Source organism: Eschrichtius robustus, chromosome 2 (assembly GCF_028021215.1).
Source record: "Eschrichtius robustus isolate mEscRob2 chromosome 2, mEscRob2.pri, whole genome shotgun sequence".
NCBI lineage: Eukaryota > Metazoa > Chordata > Mammalia > Artiodactyla > Eschrichtiidae > Eschrichtius > Eschrichtius robustus.
In genome coordinates, this window is record NC_090825.1 from 23,423,481 (window position 1) to 23,445,464 (window position 21,984).

Below are 21,984 nucleotides of genomic sequence, written 5' to 3' on the forward strand. Positions count from 1 at the left end.
CAACAAAATATCCCATGAAAGTGAGGCTGTGGACAAAGACCCTTGATGCCTAAGGAACCTTGGTATGTTTCTAGGAAGGCATAAAATAGAACATAGGCTCAAAAAATTAAACATAAAAATATAAAGATATTCTAATGACTCAGGCAAGATTCTTTACATATGTCAGACATTTAGCAAAACTCTGAGTCTTTCAAGACAGAGGGTACTTTTGGGATGCACTGTCATTGTTTACTTTCCAGGCCAAAGAATAATTAGGCTGAGTTTAGTTTACAGTTTAATTATCATTTCGGAAATTGTCATAATTGTAATTTGAAAGCTATATATCTTATTTCACTATAATCATCTGTATACTTTGTTACAATATATAAAATAGTTAGAACTCAATTAAAATGAAGACAGATTTATTACTACTAAATATAGTGATGCAATTTTCAGTAAAATTTCTACTGGTACGTTTCCCAGAAAGGATTAAAAGAATCTGTAGATTATTAATAACACACATGCTGAATAGAATTATCTGACTGAAATTTGATGAATATCATGCATCTAATTTTGAACAAGTCAAATTAAGTTTGACTACAATGAATCCTTTTAAGTTACCTTCAAGTGTGTTTTATTCATGAAGTTGCACATCTTGAAAATTACAAAAAATACAATGTACTTGCAAATTCTATGCTTCTGCATGCAGAATAGCAAGACAACCAAGAAATTAAATCATGGAAGAAAAAACACTGCATTTGTTACCTGATAAAATCTTAAATTATTATCATAATGCAAAAATAACTTTAAGAGAACAATGTCTTAATTGGTTTATGACAATCAAATCCAAACAGGATATCTCTATAACAGTTCCATCTACCAGGCAAATGTGGCTTATACAATGTAGTTCTTCATAAAAATCATCATTTAGTGTACAGCTGGCCACAGTTATCTATTGCAGGAAAATTGTCCCTTTCACTAGCATTTATTAAGAACCTATTTACATGTGACATTTTGTTCTTGGTGTTACAAAACTGCTTGATGAAAATAATAGAAGGTTTCAAATGTTGCTGTTTTCCCCTGTGCAGCCATTGAAGGTAATTAATATTTTAGCTAGACTGAACTAAGCCATAAAGTAATGGATAAAAGCGTCTTTATTTTTGCTTTGCTCCTTATAAAATATGTTTATGGGAGGAGAAAACACAGGAAGTGCACAAACGTATAAAGAGTAAAATCCACCGTACCCCTGTCATCCAGCAGCAGCCATAGTTAATATGTTTCCAAAGTTTTTATTTTTCCTGTTCATTTTAATATATGGGATTTTTGTGAATATCAGTCATAGCTATGTCCTATATGTAGCTGATATTCCTAATGTACTTTGATGTAAGATAGATTTCTAGAGGTGAATGTATAGTGTTAAATTCACGAGGCTGTGTAGCATGGAGCTGAGGAGACAGTCAGCAGGCGTGTGATTCTGGGTTCTGTCCCCACCAGCTGAGTAAACAAATCACTCAATCTCTCTCTACCTTCATTTCTTTATCTGTAAAATGGGAATAAAAATAGTTCCTACCTCACAGACTTGTTACGAGGATGAAACTAATTCATGAAAAACTCTTGGAATATAAATTAAATCAAGAGATGTTAGTTACTTTTTTCAGGCTCTTATTATATATTCTCAAACAGCTTTCCAGAAACAGTGGGCATCCTTTTTAGAAGTCAGCTCTCCAGTAACAAGTGGGTTCACACACACACACACACACACAAACACACATAGTATTTAGTGTGTATAGTTGTGTGTATATAATAAATTTAAAAAATGAAACTTAAAAATACCAAAATCATAACTTTTTTAACATCATAAAATAGTTCTGAAACAGAGAAACTGGAAAAGATAACCAAATATGAAGCTTAAAGAACGCTACCTATAACTAAACACAATGAGTCAGAATATCTGTCCTTTACTCTCCCTATATTTCTAAATAAACCATAATTATATCTACATGATTTTAAATCAAGTCATCCTAACTCCTCCCCAGAGATGTCTACCCATTCGTCTGTATCAGTGCAAATTCACACCACCCAAGTATTAGAAGCTCCAGTGATTTAGAAAGTGGGCATAGAGGGAACTTACCTCAACATAATAAAGGCCATATATGACAAACCCACAGCTAACATCATTCTCAATGGTGAAAAGCTGAAAGCATTCCCTCTAAGATCAGGAACAAGACAAGGATGTCTACTGTAACCACTTTTATTCAACATAGTTTTGGAAGTCCTACCCGCAGCGATCAGAGAAGAAGAAGAAATAAAAGGAATCCAAATTGGGAAAGAAGGAGTAAAATTGTCACTGTTTCCAGATGACGTGTTACTGTACATAGAAAATCCTAAAGATGCTACCATAAAACTACTAGAGCTCATCAGTGAATTCAGTAAAGCTGCAGGATACAAAATTAATACACAGAAATCGCTTGTATTCCTATACACTAACAACAAAAGATCAGAAAGAGAAATTAAATTTATACTATCCTGAAATAGTCTTAACACTTTATGCCATTACGCATGGACCTCACTCTCCATTAAGCATGGACCTTATTATCCATTATGCTACTCTCTTATATATAGAGTAACGTGGCCTTCCCCTTGTTGCTGTCAGAGGCACGCTGGGCCCTAGTGCCCTACAGGCAGAACAGTGTGTTGACATGCACATCTTCATGAAGAGCTTTGCAGAGAAAACGTACCCAAACCACACTCTCTCTCTTTCCTCCCACTCATTGTCATTGTCACTTTTTTATCACCCATCATAGAAACTTTTCCTCTCTTGGCTGAAGATTCAGTCTCTCACACCACCATTTAGAACTGCAACAAGATTGCCCACAACACCACATTTATCTCCAGAACACCAAAGTTTGGAAATGCCTCAACTGGGGAAACATTGAAGCCCATTGAGCTGCAATGGGGCTACATGAGGGTGTATATTATCACTGAAAAAGAGTCCTCTAAAACGTATTCACCCACACATACTGTCTGGCTTCTGGCTTCATAATTTTCCAATACACTATATTATATGTGCCACTTAAACGGCATTGTTTAAACAAGTGTGCAAATTTGCAATATGTGTTGCAGTCCATCTATCCTTTGTCCACAATATTCACTGCTATATCGTTAGGGTTTCTTGAGGTTTCTGTACAGCAGATCTGGCTATAACCTATCACACCACTAATTTGTTTTTCTATAAAAGAACTATTGTTAGATTAATAAGACTTCTAGATTTACTAGCCTATAAATAACATTTTTTTTTGTCTAGAATTTTGGATTTTTATGGAGTCATATTTTGCCTAGTTTTAGTGAAATATCTTAAAATTATGAAGAATATGATCATTTTGTTATTCTGCCTGATAAATATAGGCATCCCTATAGAAATCCAGTTCAGTCTAGTTTAACTTTCCTTAGATTATTTTAGGTCACTGAGTTTTTAAAACATCATGACACCTTTTGTACGCAAAATAGAGATTTCCTACTGTGAACTCCTTTCATTTAATTTTATTGACGTAAATCTAGTGAAGTTTCCAGATTTATGAGGCAGAGAGAAATAATTTTTTATGTCCTATTTTTGAATGATTTTCCCTTGGTTGAGGAGCTTACCAAAAAAGTAAAACTAAACAATAAAAGAATGGCAAGTGCAAGTAGCAATTTCTGGTACACCTGATGGATAGATTCTAGTTTGGGTATTAAAAATACTAAATCAACAAGGCTCACAGTCATGAGGAAGATGCCAAAATTCATGCGTGGGTCATTAAGTTTAATTATTTTAGTGATGAAAGGAATGGAATATATTGATTTAGAGTATATAAAGTATTCTTTACGACAGTACCCCAACTTCAAAAGGTGCTTTCCCCCACAAGTGGCACTATCGTTGATTCTTCAAGAGGCCATTTTTCATTCTATAGATCCAGGTGCCTCTGATGTATAAGTTAAAATAATAACCATTTAACCCATGGGAATTAACATGTTGCTTTACATTTGCCTTATGAATTCCACTTTTTGTTCATATGTGAAATACCACAGAAGGTGATACTACAAGTAGCAATTCATGAAAGTAAGAAAAACTTAAATCTAGAATACATATGCTATCCAGCAGAACAGATCATTGTTCATCCTCTCATCTCCTACTTGTATGCTGGAATCTACCCAATGCCATCAACTTGCTATAAAGAAAGTGACTAGCCCTTTCAGGTGATGGGATGATAGAGTGGGTTCCACATTGGACGCTCAGAACAGGCAATTCCCAGGCCAGACTTTATAGAGGGAAGTACATGATATTTAGTACATATAGAATCAATCTTTCAGCAATTCTCTCCACACTGTTCATGGGCCCATTGATCAAATCCTTGAATCATGAAAGGTAGAAGCTGATTGACATCCACAGGACAGATTGTTAAGCATCTCTTCTGCAGTAGGGCCTTTGGAAAGCATTTACGTGGGTGATGGAAAAGGTAGTCTCATGTTCACAGGTTTTCTACCCCTACTCAGGCACAGAAGAACGGGCCTTGAACTCGTTACTCTTCCTTACATAGACCTAAAGCCTTCACAGCCCATCCTGGGTTTATCCCCTGGTGTGGGAATATCTTTTCCTTCTTCAGACTCAATATGTACTCCTTTGTTCTGCTTAAGCATGTGCATCATATGGCACCTGGTCAACCCCAGGTTATATCTGTTCCTGGTAGGGAGGGAATAGCGTCCTTTGTTTACAGCATGATGGGGTGCATGCAGACTATGGCCTTGCCTTTGCCACAGGATGACACACTGGCCATAGGGGACCAGCACCCACAACTGAAGCTTTCAAGAAGACCATCCACATATAACTTCTTAAAACCCACGTTCATATTTTTATTTAGTCCCAGACTATTTCTGTAAATAACTGCCAAAATATTACCATTTTATAGTCTATATTCAGATCATTTATCCTTGATTTAAAAGAGGAGGGGAATGAAATAAATTGTTTAATGTCCTACCTGCTAGGAATATTTCCTTTCTTTACTTTCTTTCTGGGCCAGCCCTTAGTGAACTAAGACACCTTGCAAGTCCACTTCCAGCTTGCATGAACCTATTGGGCAAGCTGCCTGTAATACACTCAGCTCTCTATTAACTTTCTTCAAAAGAAAATTTATGATTTTACATAACAGGAAAAACTCTATCTCTTCTAAACCACTTATGTATATTTTATATCCCTGAATACATTTTCCTTCTGGCACCTATCATTGATGCAAATTTACATTTAATTACATGCTCATTTTATGGATAACAAGGTTTCTCACTAGTCTAAGGTTCCTTAGGGCAGGGATGGGTTTGGTTTATTTTACTATTGACTCTCTTGCACAAAATACTTAGCAGGGATCAACTCACATTGTCTATGAAAAAAATCATGAGTATACTAAGTTTTATTAGAAAGCAAATGATCAGCATGCACGGGGAAAAAATCGCTATTTTTTTCTCTTAACATTCATTTATAGAATACTCTAACTTGAAAGTTGAAAAGGGTCATCATACAAGTTGCTTAGAGATAATTTTTATAATGTGTTCTGATAAAATTGCTAACCTTTCCCCTTCTTAAACCCTTGCAAATTTTCAGCCATAGAATCTTAATTTTGTAGAATTTTTTTTACAAAAGCTTGTCTTTAATGACAGGGTTTCATTTTTCGTATTTAAAAAAATTTAGTATACTTTTTAAATTATGTAAAAATTGCAAATATGCCCATAAATCCTGCATTCTGCTTCTTTGATTGTCAATGTTTTACTTTACTATGGTACACTTGCTTAATTTTAATATTTGAAAACTAATTACATAGGTCTGGAATATGAATAAAGTTAGTCCCTCCTTTCACTTCTTTCATTTGCTGTACCTCATAATTACTCATCGTAAACTGATACTTAAAAGAAATAGAATGATATTTTTTTGATCAACATCAGAGGCTATTTAGTATTTTCCATTTTACTCATTTGTTTTAAACTAATATATAACAAAGGGTTTAATAATAGTTACTGTTGGGAAATGACAGTGACTTTTACAAGAAACTTACAAACTTGAAATGTTTAAATGTGGAAGATTTAATTAAGTGCTATTCTGTATCTCTGATTATTTATCACTCTTCAAAAATGATTCACTCTGAGAATATAAGTGTAGAGATATAAAATAACACCAGCAAGACAGTGGTCATAAATAGGCAGGCAATAACTAACAGCATGCCTTATTTACTCAGTATGATTTTTTACATTTTAACAAGAAAGATTATTCAAGGACAGTTGCTCTTAATCTCTATGGGATGAATCACACACTCTCAAGATTGCATGCTATTTATGGACACTTTTTGAAGAATAAATATAGCCTCTCACTAAACATTAATTAATATTAATAAAACTTAAAGTTAGCAAATCTGAAATACTGTACCAAAAGGAAGAAATATTTTCTCAGAGTTTTTTCTTTTTTTTCTTTTTGGCAGTGCCACGCGGCATGCAGAATACTTAGTTCTTCAACCAGGGGTCGAACCCCTGGCCCCTGCAGTGGGAGCACACAGTCTTAACCACTGGATGGTCAGGGAAGTCCCTCAGACTTTTTAAAGATAAAGTGTGTGTCACAGTGCCTAGTTCCAAAATGGGAATTAGTAAGTGGGAAAGGATTCATTTCAAATGAATGAATTTTTTTAGTGAATTTTGATATCACTGACAAATTGCTTTCTACTATTAAAATCGTATGAAGCGTAATAATATTTATAGTTGCATGGGAACACGAATATTGCCTTTAATAAATTAAAGTGAAGTAGGCAAATATTTTTAATAGGACACAAATGTTTCAGTTATGCAAGATGAAAAATTTCACATTATATAATGTATATAATGGTGACTCTAGGTAACAATACCATGCTATATACTTGGAATTTGCTAAGAGGGTAGATCCTAAGTGTTCTCAGCACAAAATTAAAAAATAAGCAAAAGCTAACTATGTAAGGTAATTAGATGTTAATTAGCTTGATTGTGCTGATAATTTCACAATGTGTATGTATATCAAATCACCAAGTTATACAGCTTAAATATATACAATAAAAAACCAGAATTGCTTTTCATTAAATGACACCATAAAAAGGTGATTGCACATACATTTGATAAAGCATCCTATATATAAGACATACAAAGAACTTTACAAATCAAGTAGCAAAATGCAGAAAACCTTAAAAAACTTGGCAAAAGACTCAGAATGACATTTTGGAGAAGAGTATTTCAGAATGATCAATAGACACATGAAAAGGTACTCAACTTCATTAGTTACCTGAGAAAAGTAAGCTAAACCTTCAATGTGGTACCTGCTCTATTAACAAAAAATAAGACAATAATACTAAGTGCTGGTGAGAATGAGTAACAGCTATAAATCTAATACTCTGTTGTTCAGAGTATACATTTTTATAACCAGTGCAGAAATCTTTCTGTCAGTACTTAACACTAGCTGAACATACACAACACTGCAAGTCAGAAATTTAACTAGTATATATACTTCAAGAGAAATATTTAAAACAATGTGTTTGTATATTCAGCAAAAGAAATGACTGAAATAGTCACAGAACCATTCTTATTACTCCCAATTTAGAAACAACTCAAATGTCCACAAACACCAAAATTGTTAAAAACGTTGGAGAATTTATAAAATAGAATACTGTAGCAATGAAAAAATTATTGCTGTCAAACAAACAACATAGATGAATCATAAAATAATATTTAGCTAATGAAATCATACACAAACTAGCAATATATATCACTATATGTATACACACAGAGACACAAACACACACATATATAGAGTTTACAAATAGACAAAAAGCAAAACTAATCTATGGTGTTAGAATTGAAATAGTGGTTATTTTGGGGATAGGCTAATAACTACAATGGTACTTGCGGTTTCTTGTATGTTAGAAATATCTATTTCTTAATATGGAAATTTTCAATATATCATATAATTAAACATTACATATAAGATGTAATCAAATTTGATAGCCACATAGATGCATGATTATACATCAGAAGATTAGTATCTTTTGATAAAAGATACTGTGAAAGTAAATGAATATCCTAGAAATATTTTATAATACTTATAGAGTAGAATGAGGCATCTACACAAATTCAGATTGGAAATGAAGACTTAAGGTACTTCTTCAAATTTTAGAAAGCTTTGCATAAAAAATAGAGGATAGAATTATGACCACTGAGTTATTATAGGAGCCAGATCTATTCCAAATAAGCAATGGCATTCTATCAGAGCTGTCTAGAAACTGACTGGAATGTTACTTGGATTCATGAGTCCCACAATCATCAAATTTATTGAAATAGGATCGATTTTCATTTTTAAGAGTTATTTATCCAGTCTTTTGTTTTGTTTTTTATTGTTTTACCTTAACAATTACTCACTGAGAATTTGTTGGTACAATATATTTTTCTAGGAGTATCCTGTAGACTGGATTTTTTCTTGAGCAAAGATGTAGCTTAAATAATACTTTCATTTTTCATTTTAACTCAAGAATCGATGGTAGTCAAACTAAAGTGTGGTATATCACACTGGTTAAATTCCTGTGCTGTGAATTCAGACTTCCAGGGTTTGAAGACTCTTTCCACAGTTTCCTGGCTCAGTGATGTGTGTAAATTTATTTCAAACTTTTATTCCTCAGTTTCCTCAGCAGTAAAGTGTGGATAAAATGGTTTCTACTGCATAAAAATTTTCTGAAGATTAAGCAAATTTTATAAGGTATGTATGCCTGGCTACTTTGAAAGCATCAGATGTCTTTACACTGTAAGTGTTATTTTTAATGTTATTTTAATTCAGATAAGTATAAATGTACAAATTTAGATATTTAAAACACTGAAGGATGATTTTTTCATATTCATAATGCTACACAGACATATACATTTGTTCAGGTATATATATAGAGAGAGAGAAAGATAGTAGGTACATGCATGTGTGTAAGAAAAATTAAAATATATCAGTGAAAGATGTTATTTATTTCAGAAGCTTAGTGATATTTTAATTATATTCACTTTATATAAAATTATACCACACTTTCCTGACCAATTCAGGCATTTTGGATGTCCTACCACCCTCACTGAACCTTATTATTATGTGCTTCAAAGTTGTGGGATACTCGGTCAACAAATTTTCTCCTTTCACAACCAGAAGTTATTCAGTTACGTTTCTCATTTCATGGGTCAGTTACTTTCTTTGTTCCTATCCATGAAGGATAAGCCCAAACTATCTTATTGGATTAGAGGCAGGTAGTGTGAGTCTTAACTCTGTTATGGATCTTGGTTTGTCACAGATGAATTGCTTCTCTTTGATACAACTTGAGCAATCTATCTAGTATGTTGAAAAATTCCATCTCTGTAGAAGAAGAAACACAATTCAGACCAAAGAGATGCTTCTCTTATTTAAAATGAATAGATGGTGGCTATTGGTGGATGACAAATCCACAGTCCATTTAAAGCTCTTAGTCAGTTGTCTGTTGAAGGATAGACATAGCTGAAAAAATATATAGAGGTTGTATAGTTGCACCATGAGCAATTTCTCCTGGAGTAAGTTAAACTACTAAAAGTGAATAATAGAAGCCAGAAAACTTTATTATTTTTTTTTAAGTGAAGTAACAGAGAAATAGAAATCTTTCCATTTTCTGAATGTGCAAAGGAGAAAGTTTAGGTATGTGGGCTGAAAAAATGTTTGGGAAAAGCTGAAGAGGAGGCAACTGAGATGAGGAAAGATACCTCTTTCTCTCCCTCCCTCTTTCTCTCTCCTTCTTTCTCCCTTTCTCTGTTCTTTTAGGTAAAAGTCCGATTTTATTTCCCTCATATAATGATATGAACAAATTGCAGAGGTCATTTTGGTGTTGATACATTCAGAAATAATGTGTAATTCTTTGAGAATTATGTAATAATTTATTTTTGAGTAAATAAGAAATTAATTTAAAAATTACTGGCTTTGTGGTTAAAAAGTTTCTTAAAGAGTAGTTTGTGATTTTCAACATTTTTGAATATGATGTAAATGGAAATTTATATTATCAACAAACATTTATTTCAAGATAAATAAGACATGAATCATGTTGTTTGTTTCACTGCATTTCTGGAGATTTGAGTGTGACTGCAAAGAACAAACATACATGTGCACTTTCTTCAAACTTAAGAGCTATCTGAAATAATAAAATTCATGAAATAATGTTGCTCTAAACCACAGTTCTGCATCAATAGGATTTTATACAACCAATAAGAAGTAAATAGATTTCAGATGAATAAATGCATTTTGCATTTTTCTTAGAGAAATAAATAGCTTATGATTAATTTTTCCAATACAAGGAGATAAATTATTCTGGTGAGCAAATATATCTCAAAATTAGAAAAAAATGAAAAAAGTATAAGAAATGTATAAATAATCACACTTGTAGTGGTAGTGAAATTTCATAGAATTAATATTAAATTCTTTATTTAGAGGTTTTCTTTTAATCCTATGCCATATAGAAAACAAATAAAATGAGTGGTGAGTTTTAGAGACAGTAAATATTTAAAGCAGATATTTGTTTATTATTATCATAAGCTATATAATGTCTAATTTTATTTTAACTTAGAAAGAAAAAGGAGGGATGGCACAATGCATGTAGGCTTATAGCATAGGTTGATGTATCAAATTTGATATTATATTTATATGTACAACCGATTCATTAAAGGTTTTTAAAATAATTATTTGCTTTTTGAGTACCATTCAGCTATATCTATATGTTACATGAAAAATGATATGTTATTATGAATTCATGTGTTATTGTATATGTATACATATATATGGCAAATATTTGTCTGCAATATCAAAAGTCTATTACCCAACATTTGCGTACATACCATCTTAGAAGAAGAATCCTAAAGAAATCATAAACAAGAGCTTACATTTTTTTTCTAAGAGTCCCGTAACATTTCACAGTATAGTAAGTACTTTACTAAATCATATAATACTTTAGAATGTTTTTCAGACTAAACACACACCACAACACCTTGATCTTTCTCCTAATACAAAATCTATTACATTAAATAAATGTCTGGTTAGTTGACATATTTTTCATCTACAACATTGGTTATGTGTACTTTCTCCCTATTTTCTCTATTAATGAACACTTTGGACATTGTTTTGTCTCTTTGCTTTCTTTCCTTCCACCCTTTCCTTTCTTCTTCATTTTTAAAAATAAATTTGGAAAGAGTTCAGTGTCAGTGAGCTGTGCACAAACTACAAAAAGCCAAAGCCTTCTTCATTGATATCAGGAGACCAGACTGAGCCCAATAAGCATCCTAAAATAGGAGCAGGACAATCTAAGCTAAGGAAGAAAGTTGGTCACTTGATGACCTTTTTGACAGTGTGTTGAATGTCCCAGGACCAAGATTTTCCTTATAGGAAGTAGCCCAGAGAGGAAAAAAGGAAGAATCTAAAGAGGAAAAAGAGGAAGGTGTGTCTCCCCAAGATATACTTACACTTAAGCATGATCCATCATGACTCTAGAACATGTTTAGCTAAAATTCATCTTCATAAATTGAGGACCATGCCAAGAACATGAACTGCATAAAGGGAAAGCAGAAGGGACAATGGCCAAGGAAAAGTAATATTTAAGTAGAAAACATAAAGTTTTATATACATTTTTATTCTTTCTTTCTCACTTCCCTTCTAACTACCTGTCAACTGTTTCCACAAGGCTTCTTGCTGACCAGGAAACAAATCCTTCGCTACTGTATTTTTCTTTCTTATTTCATTAATTTTTTCACCTATCTTCAGCATTTCCTCCACTTAATTAAATTTTTTTTAAGTTTTTTATATTTCTCTGAGTCCTTAATTTGAAGACAGAACAATATTTTTCAAGTTTTCTTATTTTGTTAATATATGATTTAAGGTTATGTATTTCCTTCTTATTTTCACTACATTCTGCTTTAATTATTTTACATATTAATGTTGAGTTCTCCTTTGATCCATGAATTATTCAGTAGACTGCTTTCAAATTTCCTAAAGCATTATATTTATTTATCCTTTTCACCATTGATTTCAAGTTAATTATCTGTCTTTACATGCAATTTCCTTGAAGTGTGATACTTGTTCTATGACTTATTATGTGGGTCATAATATCTTACAGTTTTGGAAGTCAAAAGTATGAAATCAGTCTCTCTGGGCTAATATCAAGGTGTTGGAGAGGCTGGTCCTTTCTGGAGGCTTTAGGTAAGAATCCATTTCTTTCCCCTCTCCACCTTCTAGATATCACCTGAATTCCTTGGCTCATTGCCCCTTTTTCCATCTTCAAGTCTAGCAGCCTAGCATCTTTAAATCTCTCTTAGACTCTTTGACCTCTGCTACTGTCATACTATCTTCTCCTCAAATGGTGACTCTCCTGATTCTTTCCCTTATTATATTGAGTTCACCTGATAATCCAAAATAATCTTCACATTTCAAGATCTTAATTTAATCATATCTGCAAAGTCCTTGCCATGTAAGGTAATCCATTTTTTAATAAGTTCTGAAGTTGGGATGTGAAAATCTTTGGTGGCAGCAGTATTTTACCACATGTGCATTCTCTAAATATTGATGGCAGGATTCTATGTATGTCTTCAAATCAAGCTTGGAGTAAGATTTCTGGGAATCAAGAAAGTTGAGACCTATAAATTTGACTGAACTATCCTTTCATGTGAACAGGAAAAATTTGCCTCTGAGAATAGTAGCAAATTATTTCAGTGGAGTATACTTACTGTGATTTTTTTTCTGCTTAATTAAGAGGGTAAACTCCAGTGGGTCCAAATTGGTCACTCCATGGTCACTTCTAGGTATCATCCAGTGTTTAATTCTGGCATGCTTAAAAGCAGCAGCAATGCCTAAGGCTTTCCAATGGGAAGACAACTGGAATAGATCTTATAATGTTAAAATAAACAAAATGAAAGTATGATCCTGCTACCTATGAGAGAATCATTCAGGATGCTGAATGGAATGGAGAGTGATCCAAAGCCTACTTTGATTCTTCTGTGACTGATAATCTTCAAATTTCTAGCCAGATGTTGATCAGTTTCCAAGGGAGACAGTAAAGATGAGAGCTGATTTAACTCTCACTGACTTAGCCCTCCTCATTCAGGCTAAACACAGGGACTACTAACAAAACCATTGTATCATTAATTAATCACATATAAAACTTAAAAGAGAATTGTGAACTCAAAATGTTATTTTATGTAAGCTAATTGGTTCCATAAAAATTAATAAACAGATAATAATGGTACTTGGAGAACAATTTCTCAAATATGTTTTATGTGTCCCAACTAGGAGTCATCTAAGCAAATCAAAATTACTCATTTATATTTTATCAGAAACTATCATTAATAAAATAATACAAAGAGCAATTTCTTTGTGAAACTTGTCTGTTAGAGTTAGATGAATTTATGAAAGAGGTTTGGCAAGGTAAGCATGACTGTCTTGCCTAAACACGTCTATATCAATTTGAAAATGAGGGTGGATGGTGTATATCCCAGTCTGTGTCCGAAGCCCAAGAACCAGTTGTGCCAATATCTAACTGCAGGAGAAAATGGATGTCTTAGCTCAGGTAGACGAACAGATTCACCCCTCCTTCCCCTTTTTGTTCTATTCAGGCCTTTAGTAGGTTGGATGATGTCCATGCATTGGTGAGGATGAGCTTCTTTACTCAGTCTACTGATTCAAATACTCACACTAAAAGGCAAAAAAGCATTTTGAAGATACAGAAAAAGCACCAGAACCAGACTCAGATATGGAAAGGTTGTTGGAATTATCAGAGTTAATTTAAAACAACTGTAATTATTATGCTAAGGGGTCTAATGGATAAAGTAGGCAGCATGCAAGAGTATATGGGCAATGTAAGCAGAGAGAAGGACATTGTAAGAAAAGATTTATTTGAAAAAAATGACTGAAAATTTCCCAAGTTAACGTCAAGCACAAAACCATAGATCCAGGAATCTCAAAGAACACCAGGAAAGAAAGATGGCAAAAAAATTTACTCCTAGGCATATCATAATTAAACTGCAGAAAATCAAAGATAAAGAAAAAATCTTGTAAGAAGACAGAAGAAATAAACACCTTGTCTATGGAGGAGCAAAGATAAGAATTACATTGGACTTCTCATCAGAAACCATTCAAGCAATAAGAGAGTGGAATAAAATATTTAAATTATTGAGAGAATAATAAAACCATTGAATGGTATTCTGTATCTTGAGAAATTATCCTTCAAAAGTGCAGGACAAATAAGACTTTCTCAGACAAAAAAAAATAATTGCACAGATTTGTTGCCAGTAGACCTGCGTTGGAAGAAATGTTAAAGGAAGTGCTTTGGAGAGAAGGGCATTGATATAGATCAAAAATTTGGCTCTACTTTCAAAAAAGGAAAAGCATTGGAGAAGGAAAAGTGAGGATAAATAAAAACTTTCATTTTTCTTATTTTTAAATGATCAATTGTAATTGATCAGATAACAGTTCAAAATAATAATAGTAACAATCTATATAATTATATATCTTTATGGGTATATATAATACCTCATGATACAAGAGATAGGAGGAAGGGATTAGAAATATTTTGTTATTATACAGTACTCACACTACCCATAAAATGGTATATTGTTATTTGAAAGAGGTCTTGAATTAATTTAAACATATTTCACAAAATCTCTGGCAACAAAGTTTAAAAAAGTATAACTGATATGCTAAAAGACAAGAGAAAATCAAAACACATAAAAACCTCAATTAAAAGTATAAGTGGAAGAAACGCAGTGGAAGATAAAAATAGAAGCAAAGAACAAGGGCAAAAATAGAAAATAACACATATAGTAGGTATTAATCCAACCATATCAATAATCATTTTATATGTCAATGGTCTAAATATAGCAACTGAAAGGCAAATATTCTGAGTGAATAAAAAAACAATACCCCATTATATGATGTCTATGAAAATTAGTCTTGAATTTAAAGACACATATTTTAAAAATACAGGGATGGAGAAAGATATACCATGCTAACACTGATCAAAAGTAAGCTAGAAGTAGCTTTATTAGAGACAGAGAAGACATAAGAGCAAGGAAATTTACCAGTGACAAAGAGGGGTATTATATAATGATAAAGGGGTCGATTCTCCAAGAAGCCGCAAGAATCCTTAATCTGGATGTGCCTAACAATAGAGCATCAAAATACAGTAAGCAAAAGCTGAGAGAATTACAAGAAGAAATAAATTAATCCATTCTTATAGTTAAAGACTCAACACCACTTTATCAGAAATGGACAGATCCAGAAGGCAGAAAATCAGTAAGGATACAGAGGAACTCATGAGTATCATCAAGCAACTGGGTATAATTGTCATCTAGGACTATGTTTTCCAACAGCAACAGAATGCACATTTTCTCAGGCTCACGTAGAACATACACCAAGGTAGATCACATTATGGTCCACAAAATACACCTTAACGAATTTTAAAATATGGAAATTATACAACGTAAGCTTTCTGATCACAATGAAATTAAGCTGAAAATCGTTAACAGAAAGAAAACTGGAAAATCCCTAAATACTTCAATATTAAACAACACACTTCTAAATAACACGAGTCAAATAAAAATTTTCAAGGGAGACTAAATATATTTTGAACTAAATGAAAATGAAAACTTATCAAATTTGTGGGATGGTCAAAAGAAATGAACAGACCAGACATTTCATCAAAAAAGATATACAGGTGACAAAAAAGCATATGAAAAGATGTTCCACATCACATGTCATTAACGAAAAGCAAATTAAAATAATGAGATATCACAACTAGCCTACTTAGAATGGCCAAAATCCAGAATACTGACAACAAAAATTGCTGGTACAGTCCAACTTGTCTGGCCTCCAAGCTCAGCTGATGGGGCTGAATTTTTTTAGGATGACCTTACTTATATTTCCATTTGTTGGCTTGATATGTATTGGGGCGATATGTGTCATCCAGCAGGCTAGCCCAAGAACAGAAAGAGAGAACTACTCGAATGTGCAAATGCTTTTCAAGTCTCTGCATGTATCACATTTGCTCTTGAGTCATTGTTCAAATCTGGTTATCTGACAGAGTCATCACTCAAGAGGCAAGAAAATATGCCCAACCTATTCATAGGAGGAGCTGCAAAGTCACATTGTAAAGGGCACACAGACAGAGATGTGAAGAATTGTGGTCATTTTCTCCATTTACCACAATTGCAAGCTTGCTTTGTCGTTTAATAGATAGGTAGGCGATTCCTTGCTTTGTAATTTTAATACAAATTAAAATAATTTGTGATAATTTCTTCTGTCCTTTTTTTGTTCTTGTATAAGTAATAACTACCTATATAAAAAATAATGCTTATATATTCTTCTCTCTACTGGTATGACCTCATACTTATTTTTATTCTCTTAATCCATTTATCTTAATAAGACAGTGTTAAGTAATAGCAATGATGGCAGAAATGAATGACTTCATTAACTACACACACAAATATATATCATATTTGGAATGATCAAGCTACTTTACTGGAAATATTTTCATTTCATCAGAATTGATTCATTTTGTATTCATATTTTCCATGCACAAAAAGATGAAATCATTGAGTGAAAAGGAAATTTCTACAAGCCAGAAAAGACACTCATATGGGCAAATGCAATCACTTTATTTTTTGTACTGTCTCATTTAAATGCTTATAATTTTAATAAATAGCTTATGTTTGATATTTTTCTCAGTTGTTGCTAAATAACATGTCACTGTGAAAGATAAATGCATTCCATAAATATTGAACTGTTTTATTTAATTACATTGGGCAATCCTTAAATTATGTTTTACTATCTTAAAAGCTAGTAAATACACTGTGCTAAGAATGACCAACGAAAATAAAATATTTCTTAATTTTCTTTGAAAAATATATGTTTGTGTCAGAATTTCTGCTCTTAGCTTAAGGAAGTTTCATTATAATAGTGTCCTCTTTACAGCACAATTTGTCTTGTTAAAAATGCATAAGCTAATATATCATATAAAGAATTCATAATATCCACGAAGTATTGTAATTGAAATAAATAGAATGGGATGCCAGGGTCAAAGATTAACAATATAATTAGTTGTTCAGTCCATCATTCATCTCATTAAAAATGCCACTTTAATGAAAAATATATAAATATAAAATTTCACAAAATGGTGATATATTTTAGATTGATTTATTAGATAGAAATTTTCAAATTATTATTTAAAGAAGTTGCTGAAATGTTTTACCAAATCTGCAACAACTATAATACAATAAATTCATTTCTTAAATATCATTGAAATGTCATGCTTATACCGTGCTTGGTTACATAATTAAAAATTGAAGAATCCCAAACCTATAAATCCTGGGCACCAATAAGATTAACCTTCACTGACTCACTGTCTACCCCAATCCACTCTATGTATGTATCACGTTATCTCGAGTCCTGGGGCAATAACTATATGAGATCACAAGAGCAGGGAGCTTTAGCAGTTTGAAACTTAAGACAATTTATTTTATTTAAAGCACTCCGAAGCTTTGGGTCTCAGGCATTGTCCAGGCCATGACTCTAACATACAAATATGAAAAGTGAAGAATTCAGGATGAGGTGATATCTAGCTCCTATATTCTTCCTATAGATTTGCTTCCATGGAATGCTCTAAGTAAAACTAAAGTCTGGAAACAGGTTAATATACATTTTACTTAAGTCAATTAGGAAGAAAATAGACAAAGCCTATTCAGGCAAAGCCATCCTCCTTTGCTTGATAATAAAGGAGGTAAGAGAATGTTTACATCAATTCTCAGACTCATAATTACTGATACACATAAACTTCAACCATGTTGTATAATTACGGCATGTTCCTTGGCAAAAGAGGAAGGAAGAAAACTTCCCTAGTGCTATAAGGATGGTAACAAATTCAATATCTCTGGGATTAAGAATATGTCTTAGTTGTTCCTATTTGGCTAGCCCAAATTATTATTATTTTTTGCTTTAATATTCTTGCCCAAGCCAATAAGAGAATGCACTGGGATGGTTCCTATTCACTAATTCAAAGGTGTAGACTATGTATCCTAGAGGAGAAAGACTGGAGAAATGTACTGATGATGAGGGAAAAAAAAGGTAATGCAAAAAATACCCAGAGACTGAGTGTTTGTCAGGATCCAGGGCCGAGAACAGAGCCAGGTTTTGTACCCACACTCAAGGTCAGCAGCATAACCTCTGAAAGAATAGCCCACAGTTTACCTAGGGTAGTTAGATCCTAGGTATTGAAATACAACCATTTTGAAGATTTTTCTGTTCAATCAAGGAATGACAGGGTAAAGAACCACTGGTTTTCAGATTTGGGAAAGGGACTCAGAAGATTTCATGATAGACTAGAAATGAGACTTTCTCTAAGCATGGGGGCAGGACTCCCACATTTCCATGTGACCTTGAGAAAGGAGTATGTTCCAATTCCCAGGTGCATTAATTTACTATTGCAGTCGTAACAAATTACAACAAACCTAGCGTCTTAATACAGCACAAATTTATTAAAGTATAGTGCTGGAAGTCAGAAGTACAAAATCAGTCTCACTGTCCAAAACTAAGCTGTTAGAAGAGCTAATTCATTCTGGAGGGTGCAGGGGAGAACCTGTTTCTTTACCTTTCCCAGCTTCCAGAGGCTACCCTTATTTCATGACTTGTGACTCCTTCCTACATATTGAAAGCCAGCAGCAATGTAGCACCTTCAAATCTCTCTCTGCTTCTCGCATCACATCACCTTTTTCTCTTTGCTTCATAATCACATTGCCCCTGTGTCTCCTTCTTAAAAGACCCTTTGTATTACTTGGGACCCATCCAGAAAATCCAAAATAATCTTCCTATCTCAAAATCCTTAATCTATGCACATCTGCAAACTCTTATGCCATGTAAATTAACATATTCACAGGTTCCAAGGATTAGGTCATTGATGTCTTTCGGGATTTTATTCAGTCTATCACACCAAGGATATTAAAATTATTACTATTTTCACAGGAGAAAAATAGAGAAGGGAATTTAATTTGAATAAATTATTTCTTAAAAGTGGACTTTCCTGGCACCCATTTGCTTATAAACTAAATTCGACTTCATATCATTTATAGTTACAGGCCAGTCTATATTTCTGTTTATATTTAAAAGTGCTACCAAGTTTAATTATTAATAATTTTCCTTTGAATAACCTATATTTGATGGTAACAGTACTTTCACTAGACTTTGGAGTTTATTTCTGCTTTTATTTCTATCATCAATTTTTTATTTATTTAGTGTATTTTCCTTTTTAATAATTTCAGAAGCTATGATTTATAGTCTATTATAATTTTTAATTATACATAAAATACATACCTGTCATAAAATTAAAATGTTAAAATAATCACTAAATCCCTTTGGTTATCACTCAAAATGAGTGTATTTAATATATTCAGAATAATTCTGTGCAGTATTACTAACTTGATTTTCCCATGCACAGTATTTGATAGTGATTATTCCATGTTAAAATATTGTCATTGTCTGAGTTGTATTTCACCAAACTTTGTATGTTGAAGTCCTAACCCCATGTACCTCAGAATGTGACTGTATTTAGAATCTTAAAAAGGGGTAATTAAGTTAAAATGTTGTCATTGAGTTGGGCCCTTATAAAAAGAGGAAATTTGGACCCAGACACATACAGAAGAAAGACCGCGAGAAGATAAAGCAAGAAGATGGCCATCTATAAGCCAAGGAGAGAAGTCTCAGAAGAAAATAAATCTGCTAATACCTTGATCTAAGACTTTTAGCCTCCAGAACTGTGAGAAAGTAAATTTCTGTTAAGCCACCCAGTCTGGGGTACTTTGCTACGGCAGTCCTAGCAAATGAATACAAACATTAATATAAATTTTACTGATTTTAACAGTATGTAGTATACCATACTATGGTATACATCATTGTTTATACCGCTATGACTATTGATAATTATATACATTTAGATAATCTAAATGGTCAGGTGCTTTAAACCAAGAGTTTTAACTTTCACGACATCTGGCCTACAGAGATGAGTTAATGATTACTATTTCATATATTATTTGATGGTTTCTAAAAGCTGATAGTTTTTTTTTTTTTTCTATTTTATTTTTCTTTGAGAGTAATGTCTACATTTTCCCACATCAAAGCAAATATCCATGTACTCTGTACAGGTTTCTATAGTTTGTGTTAAGACCAAGGCCAGTTTACACTAGTTGACATTTCTCTCACTTCTTTACACATTCTTCACTTTAAAATACCTCCTAATATTCTGATTTGTTTTTGTTTCAATTCCAGGTCTTAGATTTGAATTTTTCTTCATATTACATGTCTGTGGGGTATTTTATCACAATATCAGGAAGAAGATACAGTAAATGCCTGAGTTCAAAATATCTTGAAAAAATCGAACTAAATAATTTTTAAAACAATAATGAAGTAATAAACTAATATACAATTTATATAACCACATTTTTATTGCTCTGTTAAAATTACGTTTACTCAAATTATTCTCTTATAAAACCAGTCTACCAGAATGCATGCAACTCCAAGTTGTCAATAAAAAGCTGAAAATTTTCCTTAAACACCAATGATTTGAGTAAATAGCCAAGTATAGAATATTGTATTTTATTTCAGATATTTGTCTTATATTTAATGGATGCTCAAGAAATTTTTTAAATGCCCTTCAATTTTGAACACGTTAGGAAGAAGAAAAATATAATTACTTTTAAACTGCGCCGACACCCATAATTTTATACAGTATTCCTGCAAAATGTTGTTTTTAAATTTATTGGTATGAAGATGTTACCATCCTTCAATTCAAAAGTAATGCAGAGGAAGTGGCGGTGCGAGGGCTGCGGCACAGCTAGCAGAGCCGCGGTCCGGACCGCAGCGCGTGCCCGAAGCTCTCCGCCTTCCCCCGCCCGCCAGCCCGAGGCAGCCCGAGCCCAGCCCGCGGCCCCAGCAGCAGCCCCGAGAGCACCCCAGTAGCAGCGCCATGGCCGCGTGGAACGCCTACAACGACAACCTCATGGCGGAAGGGACCTGTCAGGACGCGGCCATCGTGGGCTATAAGGACTTGCCCTCCGTCTGGGCAGCCGTCCCCGGGAAAACCTTTGTCAACATCACGCCAGCTGAGGTTGGTGCCCTGGTTGGCAAAGACCGGTCAAGTTTTTACGTGAATGGGCTAACGCTTGGGGGCCAGAAATGGTCTGTGATCCAGGACTCACCGCTGCAGGACCGGGAATTTACCATGGATCTCCGTACCAAGAGCACCTGCAGAGCCGCCGCCTTCAATATCATTGTTGCCCTGAATGCCAAGACGCTAGTCCTGCTGATGGGCAAAGAAGGTGTACAGGGTGGTATGATCAACAAGAAAGGTTATGAAATGGCCTCCCACCTGCGGCGTTCCCAATACTGACCTCAACTGTCCCTCCCCGCCCCCCGCTCCCCACTGCTTTTGCACAGCTCTCCATCCCACACACACGTACACCATTTTTATTTTGGGGGCCATTACCCCACACCCCTTATTGCTGCGAAAACCACATGGGCTGGGGGCCCGGGCAGGAAGGACAGACACCCTTCCCCCAACCCATGTCCCTCCTGTGTGTGGTTTGAAAACTCTTCTGTTTTGGGTATTTTTTCCCCAATAAAAATGATTATACTAAAAAAAATAATAAAAATCCAACTGTACCCGTATATGTCTTTTTTTTTTAACATCTTTATTGGAATATAATTACTTTACAATGGTGTGTTAGTTTCTGCTTTATAACAAAGTGAATCAGCTATACATATACATATATCCCCATATCTCCTCCCTCTTGCGTCTCCCTCCCACCCTCCCTATCCCACCCCTCTAGGTGGTCACAAACCACCGAGCTGATGTCCCTGTGCTATGCAGCTGCTTCCCACTAGCTATCTATTTTATATTT

At 33.7% G+C, this 21,984-nt stretch overlaps 1 pseudogene; it reads left to right on the forward strand.

The window, feature by feature from the left end:
- Positions 1–21,050: 21,050 nt before the first annotated feature.
- On the forward strand, positions 21,051–21,473 carry LOC137755998 (profilin-1 pseudogene; annotated as a pseudogene).
- Positions 21,474–21,984: the final 511 nt, after the last annotated feature.